The following is a 12,262-nucleotide window of genomic DNA, read 5'->3' on the forward strand; positions in this document are numbered from 1 at the left end:
AACTGTTGCTGTTGTACTTCACACACACACACACACACACACACACATAAAGCAAGAATAGAACGTTGTGGTGTTGTGGAGAGGGGTTTCAAGAAGCGCGAACATCTAGGGGGACGAACGAAAACAGTGTGAATACTCAACAGCAAATATTTAAAATTACAAATAGCTCTGACAATAATACCTATATATATTTGTAACAATTTTATAAAAATTAACGCCTTAATTCTTCCAATATTTGTGTTATTGCTGATCTTTAGAGGAATGCATTATAATCTTTGAAAGAGTATTTTCATTTATGGATCTCAAGTTATAAGACAATGGCTAATTAAATTATGCTCATACCAAATTATTATGCACAAAATTACTTTTACTGTTTGTTGTAATTAGTGGTTGAAAAGTTTGGACAAATAACTCAAGGAACCAATAAATCAAAATTTAATAGTCCCCAAAGTTGTTGAGCCAACAAATAATAAAACGTTATTTTAAAACTTTGGGGACTAGTGCAATATATGTCACCTCCCTTCCTGATTTTCATTTGAATCTATTTACAAAAAGAATCAACATTTTCGCTTTTGTGAATGGACACCAAGAACGAAACCAACAGCAAGAGCGTTGTTAAGCGCCGGCGCTTACACTAGTCAACTGCCGTAGAGGTATTCACACACACACACACACATACACAAATACACACACACACACACAAATAAACACACTCACACATACACACACACTAACACACATATATAAAAATACAAACACAAAAATGTATTTATATCAAAACACCAAAATTTATTAAAAATTATATAAAAAACCCTTATTTTATTAGAATGTTAAAAAATCACTCACAAAAGAATTTTTATAAAGTTATTTGCTAAGAAGGTTTTAAAAGGTGAATCCTGTATTCCAATAAGATCTCGAAAATGACAATGGACCTGTACAATATCTACTTAATATCAGCATAGTTAATTAGTTGATAATAGGTTATTTATCAATCTATAGTAATAAAACATTTAATTTAATTCTTTTTTGTTATTAAAATATTAACTTCTTAGTATTTTTTTGGCAATATTGCATCAATTCCTTACACACCAACAGGCAAACATACAACAACACACAAACACACACACACACACACACACACACACACTGTTCACAACCCCACAGCAGTTGTGTGCCACAGCTTGAACTCAACTCAACAACACAACAGCCAAGCTATGCTCAACAACATCACCACTTCCGTACAACCAACAACAAATTTGTGAACACACACACACACATTTAATTTTGGGCACTTAGATACATATATAAATATATATGGATAGATAGATAGATACACAATCAAGTACTTCTGTGTATTTATAAGTGTGTTAGAAGTAGTAGCTACCTACAACATAACCACTTTATCTATCCCCCCCCGCCCCCAAAAACATTCATCACCCCCAAATTCATCAAATTTATCCTTTTTAAAGTGAGTTAGTTTAGTAGTGAACTGAACTGTGCAGTGGCCATTGAGAACAATTTTAGTGAACCAAATCTTAATAAAACTTTTTTTCTTCTCAAATATAATATATATATAAAAGTGTATATAGAAGCAATTTGTATGCTAATGTTCCCGCTGGTTAAAGTTATAAAATTCAGTTTAAGTTGATTCAAGTAAAGTTTTCTTCTTTTTTGAAAGAAAATATTATTCTGCTCAACTGGTTCACATTACGAAAAAGGTAAGAATTTTTTCTTAATAACAAAAAACAATATTTTTATTATTCATTTTATTAAAACCTATAAGAAATGCAATTTTTAAAAAAATATCTATGACCCTCTTGTTTATTGACCGAGCTTAAATATTTAAAATAATTAGATTAATCTTAAATTTGATGAGACATTAAGTCTCTGTGAGCCTATTATATAAAGTGGTGAGGTTTATTTGTCTTTAACTACTGAACTGATTGAGTGCTCCTTTTTAAGAAATCATTACATAGGTCCCGAGATGGTTTTAGGTTAATTTATCCTTATTTCAAACCTTGGGGTGGATTTCGGCTATTTTTAACTGAGCATAGTTATATGTTTATGAATTACTCAATATAAAATAACTGGCGGATTCATTTCTAGCTTCTAGGGGCTCTAAATGGTAGGGAGGGACAGCAAAAATAGCCTAAAACCATTTTTAGACTTGTTTATGAAAATTAGATAGCCTAAAGTCACCCTGGGACCTATGTAAAGCTTCCCTAAATGGAGAACTCAAACGGTTCAGTAGTTTACAGTCTACTAAAAGCTAAAAACAAACAAAAAAACTTTACTATTTTATATGATAGGTTTAAATAAATGATATAATATGCTTTTAAAACTTATTTTATCAAAGTATTATTTACAAAAGATTGTACAAAATGAAAAACAATTTTTAATAAATCAAATTTGCAAATAAATTTAGCAAATTGCAAGTTTTGGCAGAAATTTTAAAACATTACAAAATCTATAAGGATAAGTGTGAATAATTTGCAAAACCTAAAATTTATTTCCAGTATGGCTTCGATGCTGGATTAAAACCATTCCTTGAGAATACTGAAAAATCATGTATAGCATTGAATTACACACAATGTTCCACGAATAATAAAATGAAAATCATAAGATTATTACTAGTTTTGTTCGCCCGGGACTTTCATTTTTATATCCGCGGAAAGCTGTCTATAATACGACTCGATAAATAAATATTACTTATGTGAAGAGGTAAGATGTCTATATTTAATATGTTTGTACAGTAAAATCTCGCTGCTCGCTTGATTGAAAAAGTTATCTTTTACAGTGAAGCTTCTTATAGTTCCAGAAAAGTTATTTGTCGCATCGTAATATAGAGAGCTTTCCGCGAATTTAAAATGAAAATTGTAAAGTATAAGCCCCGAGGGACCGAAGGCCGGGTTTAACACTGGTGTAATTTTATGGTTTTTATGTCTGTAATACGATGCTTAACATGTTTTTTTTCAGTATGGCTGCGAACCGGTTATAATCCAGCGGATATCAACCTCTTTCGAAGCCATACTAACAAAGTTGTTCGTATTTTAAGTACATACATATCATATAGGAGAAGTAAAATATTTTAGCGGATCTACTGCAGTTAACGGTAAAATATTGCTGGTAACGAATATTGCTAAAAAGCTATGCATTTAAAAGGGTGCTAGCTGCCAAACGGCTAAACGTACAGATCATGTCCGCAAACTGTTTTAAGCGGCAATATTTTACCGTGAACTGAAGTAGATCCATTTTAGCAATCAATCATTTTTGTTGGCGAAACATATAATTTTTATACCAAAGTCATAATACTTAAACTTTTTAAAAGCGAAGCTTTTCTATAATTAGGGTCGGTCCGTCTGTACGTCCGTCCGTCTGTAACGGATAGCTTTTTTCGTTAATTTAGGCATGTTAAAATTGTCCTATCGATTTCAAACTTTGCATGGTGATTCCTGTAGTAGTTAGGTACGATTTAGAAAGCGTAGCAACTCTATAATCATTACCAAAATGTCCGTACGTCCATTTTAAACATGTTGATTTTTTTTCTTTTTTTAACAACAAATTTTTATATGATCTAATTATCCGATTGATCTGATTTTTGTATACTGATTCCTGGGACATCAAAGTACATTATTATAAGCGAAGCAACTCTGTAATTAAGTCCTAAAAATGTAAGTATGTCCATAAACATTATTCTGTATCAAGCAGTTTTTCAACAAATTTACTTACAATTTTGCATCAACTCTTATACATTTATATTCTGATTATTCAGTTCTGACACTATACAAGTGTTAATGTCCGTTTGTCCTACCGTTTCAGCGCATCGCTTTTATGGATGTTGTCATTCTTGTTAGAGCTTAAATTTGAGACAAACATATATATAACATTAAGCAGATTATTAATGTGTCTTTTATTGCGTAAGATTTCTAAAACCGACAAAGAAAAAGTCTCAGCCACAAAAAATTTTTAGTATCCTAATAGCTCTGGCTTTAAACAAATAAAAGCGGCAAAAAATCCGTCTTGGCATCTCTGCAATAGCCCCCTTCAAAGTCACTTGTCTTGTAATGAAATGCGCCTGTTTTCGGCCAAGACACTTTCCATATTCTATTCATATGGCGCTCCTGACATAGCAGTAGTTGGAAGTGTCTTTAATTATGAAGCTGTGTTAGACCGATATTTGAACCTCTAACCTATCCGGCGGTTGTCCTAAATTATGAGAATCTTCACTAAAAATAAATTACTTTTCTATCTTTCATAGTTGCTGAGAAAATCTGAATTTTATCACGTGACTCAAACTGACGGATGGACATTCTCTTGCTAGAGAGTAGCTGCGATAAAAACAGAGATCTTAAAGGTTAAGATAATGGCCGATAAATTAGTGTACATCCCCAATGATGATACAAAAATATCCTTCTTTAGATTACAGTTAATGGTTGAAACGTTTGGACATTCAAAGTTATTGAGGTAATGATTAAGAAAACGTTATTATAAAACTTTGGGGACTATTTTAATAAACTACCAAATGTCCCCTCCCTCCCGAATTAAAAAAAAACACGATTGGTTGTTGCAAATAAAGACACACACACACACATACACACACACACTCACACACACACACACACATACACACACACACATACACACACACAAATTCGGTGGAAGGTAAACAAATGAAAAAAAAATTGGAGAAAAAAATGATTTTACCGTAAAATTATCTGTTTTTGCATTCTTCATCAGATATTTGTTGTTTTTGTAATCATAGATAGATAGTTAATCTTAAAATATAAAAGAATAACGATCAGAGAGAGAGGGGACAATAGGCTGTTTATTACACTAGTCCCCAAAGTAATAATAACGTTTTCTTCTTCGTTGGATTAACAACTTTGGGGACTTCAGTGAATTCTGATTGGGTATTTATCGATTGGTATTTTATTTAACCACTAATTGTAATCTAGAGAAGGGGAAATTTTGTATATCATCAACGGGAATGTCCATTAATTTATCGGTCATTGTCTTATCCCTTTAGATCCCTGATAAAGATAGACATTTCAAAAGGAGAATTTTAAGATTCTAACATTAAGGACGAAAACATCCATGAGTAGCGAAGCAAAAACAAGAATAAACGGACATTAAATAATCGGATCTACTGCAGTTCACGGTAAAATATTGCTGGTAACGAATACTGCCAAAAATCTATGAATTTAAAAGGCTGCTAGCTGTCAAACGGCTGAACGTACAGGTCATGCCCGCACACTGTTTTAAGCGGCATAAAATGGCCTACAAATAATCTGGAATAGGCATAAATCAATAATGCATAATTATCTCGCAGTGCAGAGAAATGCGCGAAAAAGACCTATTTTACGCGGTTTTTCTTCAGTGAAGTTTTCCCTGTGCATCATTGGATCTTGGCTATTCCAGATTAATTGTAGGTCTTTATATGCCGCTTAAAATGGTGTGCGGGTATGATCTGTACGTTCAGCCGTTTGGCAGCTAGCAGCCTTTAAAATTCATAGATTTTTGGCAGTATTCGTTACCAGGAATATTTTACCGCGAACTGCAGTAGATCCAAATAATCAGTTAAGTTTTCATAGAAAGTAGGGGAAGACATATAAACACAGATAGTTAAGATAAATAATAAGATATCACGAAAACTTTTTAAATATCAATTATAAATGTTTTGTAGCCTGACGGACAGTCTGACAGACCTGGTGAATTATAGAGAAGCTTTGCTAATAAAAGGGGTATAGTCCCTTTCGTGGCAACGCTCCTTAAGGGGCGCTTCTTCGTTTTTTTTTCATAGTAGCTTTTTTCCTATTTCTAGCACCTGCGGGGGACTCTAACCATGCGGGGTAAATTGCCTAACCCTGAGGGGCAATCACCTAATTCAATATAAACTAACCTAACCTAAAATTACCTCTCAAAAGCCAATTTAAAAACACGACGAATCGCCCCTAAAGGGCGTTGTCATAAAAGGGACTATTCCCAATAAAAGTATTAAAACTAAAAAAGAAATAAAACAATTAATAGAATTAAAATGCAACTCCAATTAGAATAAATGATGAGAAGATAGATACATGGTTAGATTGGTAAATTACATAGATGTGAGATAGTTAGCTGGCTATATTATCAGAAAGAGAGGAGACAATGGACTGTTTGTTATACTATAAGTTTTATAATAACGTTTTCTTATTCGTATCTTAACGAAATTTAATTTGTTGTTTCATTAAGATGAGTGTTACAACGTTTTAACATTAAATTTTAATCTACAGAATCAACGTTTCAACATTTAATTTTAATCTATAGAATCTACAGACTAATTTATGTATCATTATTTTGGATGTACATCAATTTTTTCGGGCATTAGCTTATCCCTTTAGATCCCTGCATAGATAGATAGATATATAGATAGACAAAGGGACCGTATAAGAGAATGATTGTTAACAAAAGCATTTACGTTTTTGACAGATTTCATTAACTTTGCAATTCTACACAACTACATCAAGATAAAGAGCAAGTCTTTCGCTTTCATTTGTTAATAAGTTTAAAATCGATAGGGCAATTCCAACAAGTTCTTTGAAATTGGAAGCACTTTAGAGTGCGTATAAAAAATAGGATAAACTAAAAAACTTTTGGCTGAAGAGTATCCGTAATGACGTCGTTTTTGAGTAATGTATTATTCTATATGACATGTATGTGTCCTGTTTGTGTGCTTTGCTACTTATGGATGTTGTCATCCTTGCTTCAAGTTTTTTTTAACTTTGTTTACATGCTGATCTTTTACATTTATTTAAAGAGTTTACTTTGACTGACGAATAATTACAATTGGTTAAAGTACATTTGAAAATTACCAAAACTCGATTAAATTTTATTCTAAGTTAAATTTTAGAAAATTTATTTATCGCACAGTATCATAGACAGCTATCCGCGGGTATTAAAATGAAAAGTTATATGATTAATACCAGTTTTATGATTTTTAAATTTTCGTGGATAATTGTCTGTAATTAGATGTTATACTTAGTTTTTCAGTATGACCGTTTCTAATCTAGCGGATATTAATCTTTTTCGAAGCCATGCTGGAAATAGTTTTCTCGTATTCATTCGAATCCGGTGGATAGGAACCGGTTCCCATCCATACGAAAAAACTATGTCTAGCATCGTATTATATCCAGCTTTCTACGAATATAAAAATGTACAATCATCAGATTAAAACCAGTTTTTTTTGCCCGTGCCTTCGGCACCTTAGGGCTAAAAAACTGGTTTTAATCTTATAATTGTACATTCTATATCCGCGGAAAGCCGTTTATAATACGATGAAAGAAATAACTATCTTATTTTATTGGCTTAATGGCTTAGATAAAAGGTCATTAATTAAAAGTCACTTTGATATAAAAATCTAATACTCTAACTTTCTTTTTAATTTAATTAATTAATCAATTTTCCCTATAAATAAATGATAATTATTTTAGTTAATATAAAGATTTCTTCATTTTTGCAAATGACATATATCTAATTGCATTTATTTATCTAATGATGAAAACCAATTATTTTTCTATATTTTGCACATTTTTTATTTTCCTTAAATACAAATGTCAGAATTTAATCAATCTTCTAAAAGAGAGAGAGGGGGCAATCAACTCTTTATTACACTAGTCCTCAAAGTTTTATAATAACATTTTCTTATTCGTTGTCTCATTAACTTTGGGGACTTTAGATAAAATTTTATTGACTGGTTTTATGTTAACTCTCCAAATAATTCAACCGCTAATATAATGTACAGAAGGGGTAATTTTGTGTATCATCATTGGGAATGTACATCAATTTATCGGTCATTGTCCTATCCCTTTAGATTCTTGATTGTAATTACTTTTTATTTTTTAACCGTGTAAAATATTTCTTTGTGGGTGGATTTTCACTGCGTTTTAAAAACATTTAAATTTTTCAATAATATAAATAATATTACAATTAAAAATAGATCATCTTTGTAAGAAAATTAATTACAAAGTATATAATTTATGATTGGTAAACGGTTGAAAGAGGTCCAACAAGTTTGATTACATTTAAAGTAACAAAGCTCATGAATAATGTTGTATATGTTAAAGAGAAGCTTTGCTTCTCAAAAGTAAATAGACAGCTAACCAAAGGGTAAAGGCTAGATTGGCTAGCTTTCATAAATAAGTATTGCAAGCTGCTGCCTGCAAATTAAGAATGTGCAAAGTATGATACTTGGGGAGTTAGTTGGATTTATAATTTAGCACTGCTAGGTTCGCCCCCTGTAGCTGTAGGCTTGAGTCCCTAGTTGTTACTATACATATCCAATCAAGGGTGAAATTAGAGTTAATCATTATCTCAGTAATAGTATTTGCATGCATGCCTTTTATATGTCAGCAAAGTCCATAAAGAAATAAAGTGAATTATTTAATGGTAAGAATTGCAAGACTATTCTATAATTAGAAAAATCCTTTCCCTACAAACAGTTTTACTCTGACGTACGGACATCTAAATCAAATAGCAGCTTCGCTGCTAAAAAGCAGTTTACATGAAAAATGTAAAAATTTTCCCCTGTCATGATTTTCTTTATTGTTAACAGTTTAATTTTGATGCTCTGTTAACTGATTTGGAAGGCTTACAAAACAACCAAAGAAATTAATAAAAATAAAGTTTTTGGTACACATAAGGGAATATAGGTTTCTAGATTTTTTTCTTGGGAGGGAGGGTGTTGTCAAAGCTTCCCTATAGATGCAGACCTCTCAGTACAGCTTTTAGAGAACTTAAGTATCACATAGACAAACATACAGATAGACTGTTAAAAACAGCCTTTTTAGAGATCTTTTGATACAAACAGCTATCTATTTCATTGAATAAAATAAATTGATATGCTTTTAAGATTTTGTTAGCTTGATGCCTAACTTTTAAATATATAAAATATGTAATAATTTATAATTAAATTAGATTATAAATTTATCATAAACATGTATTAATTGTAAAGTAGTTTTGCTATTCGAGGGGCTACTTTTGCTTAATTGTATGAGGTATACTAGCTACTAGCTCAGGAAGTAAGGGGACATAGGACCGTTTATTAAACTAGTCCTTAAAGTTTATAATAAAGTATTCTTATTCGTTGTCTCAAAAGCTTTGTGGACTTTTCTTGAATTTTAATTGGTTTGTTCATTAAAACGAGTGTCCAAACGTTTCAACCACTAACTATAATCTACAGAAGGGGTAATTTTGTGTAACATCATTAGGGATGTTTACCATTTAATCGGCAATTTTCTTATCCCTTTAGATCCCTGCTAGCTACTAGCTAATGACTGGACAAATACAATTATTTTAAACTTGTTGCCAAGTTTTGTTTTGCTTTGATCCAATTTTTGCTAAATTAAATAATTTTTGGCTATTATGTAATAATATAAAATATGGAAATTTGCAATGGTTTTGCATCTAGTATCTAGGGAATCTATATATACTAAAATTATCTAAAGTCTTTAATTTAAAATAGCTTTAAACCATCACATAATGTATGTGAGGCTTTAAATATACTTTATTTATAGAAGCCTCTAAGGGCACTTAAATTTAATGGGTTACCCCACCCCTCTAAATATGGGTTTCTCTAAAAATAGGTTTAAACCTTACCGGTGAGCAATAAGTGATATTTTTCAAAACAAATAGAAAGACAAACATCGTGTTACTTTTATATAAGAACATTAAATACAATAAAATAACTGACAAATAATCGATTATATTTTTTTTTAAAAGCTAAAGTATTTGAATTCATGATTCTCAAGTTATAAGACAATGTCCGATAAATTGATTAATATCCCCAATGATGAAAGACAAAATTACCCCTTCTGTAGATTAAAATTAGTACTAGGTACTAGTTGAAAAGTTTAAATAAGTCAACGTGAAAGAAAATGGTATTATAAAACTTTGTGGAGTTGTGTAATAAACAGCCCATTGTCTCCTCTGTCTCTGATTTAAATAGTTTTTAAGATACTAGCGGCTGCGGCCCTAGTATCTAGGGATATTAGAAGGGATATGAAAGAACAGAAAAATAGCTTAAAACCATACAACGGCTTTCTTTATTTAAAAACAGCCTATGAAGCTTAACTCTAAAGGAGAACCATATCGATTCAGCGGTTAGCGAGATCCTTCACTACTTTATATTATACTAGCGGCTTCGCCCCTAGCCTCTAGGAGCTTTGCCCCAAGAGATAATAAAAAAAGTTAAGGTGAAATTCGTAAAAAAAAATAAGAAGGACCAAGAAAATCTCCTGCAAAAAAAGGACCAAGAATATCTCCTACCAAAAAAAATTGGGGGGTGGTTTTTTTAGTTTTTTAGGGGGTTGGGGGTGGCCCAACCCCCAGGAAAATAGCTTAAAACCATCACAGGACCAGTAGGTATAATTCCTGAAAAGTAGAGCCCAATCGGTCCAGCGGTTACTGAGATCTTAAGCTTCAGACGGACAGACAGACATCGTTCTACTTTGTATTATAGAAGATACTTAAAATTTATGTATCTTTTGTTTGGTACCATCTTGTTATTTCTAAACTAAATTAATTCTTTCAGAATATCGAAGAATGTCTCAAAATATGTAAAGGAAAAATACTAGGTTAAAGGAAAGAACTTTTTAATAAAATGGACTTCAAAGAACTTTTTTTTGTTACATTTCACATAAAAGAACAGATACATACAATATAGTCTTTTAACAAAGAGTACAGATTTCAAGGAAAAACTGATGATTTTTGGTAATTTTTTTCCGAACTGATTAATATCCGCTGGATTAAAAACTGTTCTCAGTCATACTAAAAAATTGTGTATGCAACGTAATTTTTTACAAAATTAAAATAAAAATCTTATTAGTTTTGTTAGCCCGGGCCTATGGTCAATAGGGTCTAACAAAACTGGTTTTAATCTTGTAATTTTTCATTTTAATATCCCCTAAAAGCTGTCTGTAATACGATGCTATAAATAACTTTTTAAAAGTTTAAGTTTTTAAATTTACAAATATTGTAAATTGTAACTTTTATCAATGTAGTTATTCTTGTTTTGTAGAACTTTTTGTTTGGACACAGACTCAGTAATTACCTATTACATAAATAACCTAGTAGGACCTGTCATGGATCTAAAGGGACAAGACAATGGCCGATAAATTAATGTACATATATATAATGATACACAAAATAACCCCTTCGCAAGATTACAATTATAGGTTAAAACATTTGGACACTACTATTAAGAAATATAATGTTGTTAATCCGATGAATAAGAAATGTTATTTTAAAACTTTGAGGAAAAGTGTAATAAACACTGAACAGCCCAATGTCCCCTTCCTCCCTGGTGTCGGCTGCCAATGTCTTCTGTAAAAACTGTATTAGCTTAATGAAAACTACTTTTGTTGAAGTCAACCTGAGCGTAGTTGCCTTACTTTACTACAGTCAAAAGGAAGACAATATTAAACACTCTTAAAAAAAATATTTTGTAAAAAAAATAATTCCCTTTGTCTGTCTATCCGTCTGTCAGTCAGTCCATGGGAGAAATAGCATTTTATCAGCTGCTATTGTATATAGACAGCTACAATTTTTAGTGAAGATTCCTATGACCTGTACTCATCTAGTTTATATATTGCAGCATAAAAAAAAGATAATCGACAGTCGCCTATATAAGAGCTGAAAAGTTTTTTTTTCAAACTTAGATAAGATTGTGTTAATTTAAAAAAATGTTCTAAACTTTGATTTTTCATGATCCGCAAATTAAGGAAAAAAGCAAAAAATTAGCCAACATTATTTTAACTTACTCTGTATAATGATATTCAATTTTAGAACAAAATGTGTATTTTTTAGAGTATTGGCAACATTAAAATAGTATATAGCACTGCTAAGAGCAATTTCCGATTAAACCTAAAATATAACTGGATCTTAAACCCCTACGTTATAACTCAGTTCCTTTTTACATTCAAATGACGTTCCCATGAAATAGTAATTTATTATAAATAGCACGTTTTTTTTAATTGTGCATATCAATATGTACAACTTTTATTTATATTTAATGGAAGCTTTTCAATTATTTTCTTGATTTGAGTCTTGGGATGGTTTTATGCTATTTCTCTGCAAATACAGAGCTCACTATAGACATTATTTATGTCGTTTATTATCAAATAAAGAAGAATACATGTACGTCCAATATATAATCAACAAACAAATAACAGTTTGTCTAAATATGTTGATTTATTAACTACATTAAATTTACAACTTAAGCTTTGTAATC

At 31.2% G+C, this 12,262-nt stretch overlaps 1 protein-coding gene across 3 annotated transcripts in view; it reads left to right on the forward strand.

Moving 5' to 3' along the window:
* The first annotated feature begins 555 nt into the window (after nt 1-555).
* Skel (DM13 and DOMON_DOH domain-containing protein skeletor) overlaps nt 556-12,262 on the forward strand; it is a 110,977-nt gene continuing 99,270 nt past the window's right edge. For all 3 annotated transcript variants that reach the window (XM_080166594.1, XM_080166595.1, XM_080166593.1), the window contains exon 1: nt 556-1,718. The gene's annotated coding sequence lies outside the window, so the exon portion shown is untranslated. The remainder of the gene's footprint in view (nt 1,719-12,262) is intronic.

This window comes from Acartia tonsa, chromosome 7, assembly GCF_053477335.1.
Source record: "Acartia tonsa isolate MP-2025a chromosome 7, ASM5347733v1, whole genome shotgun sequence".
Classification (NCBI taxonomy): domain Eukaryota; kingdom Metazoa; phylum Arthropoda; class Copepoda; order Calanoida; family Acartiidae; genus Acartia; species Acartia tonsa.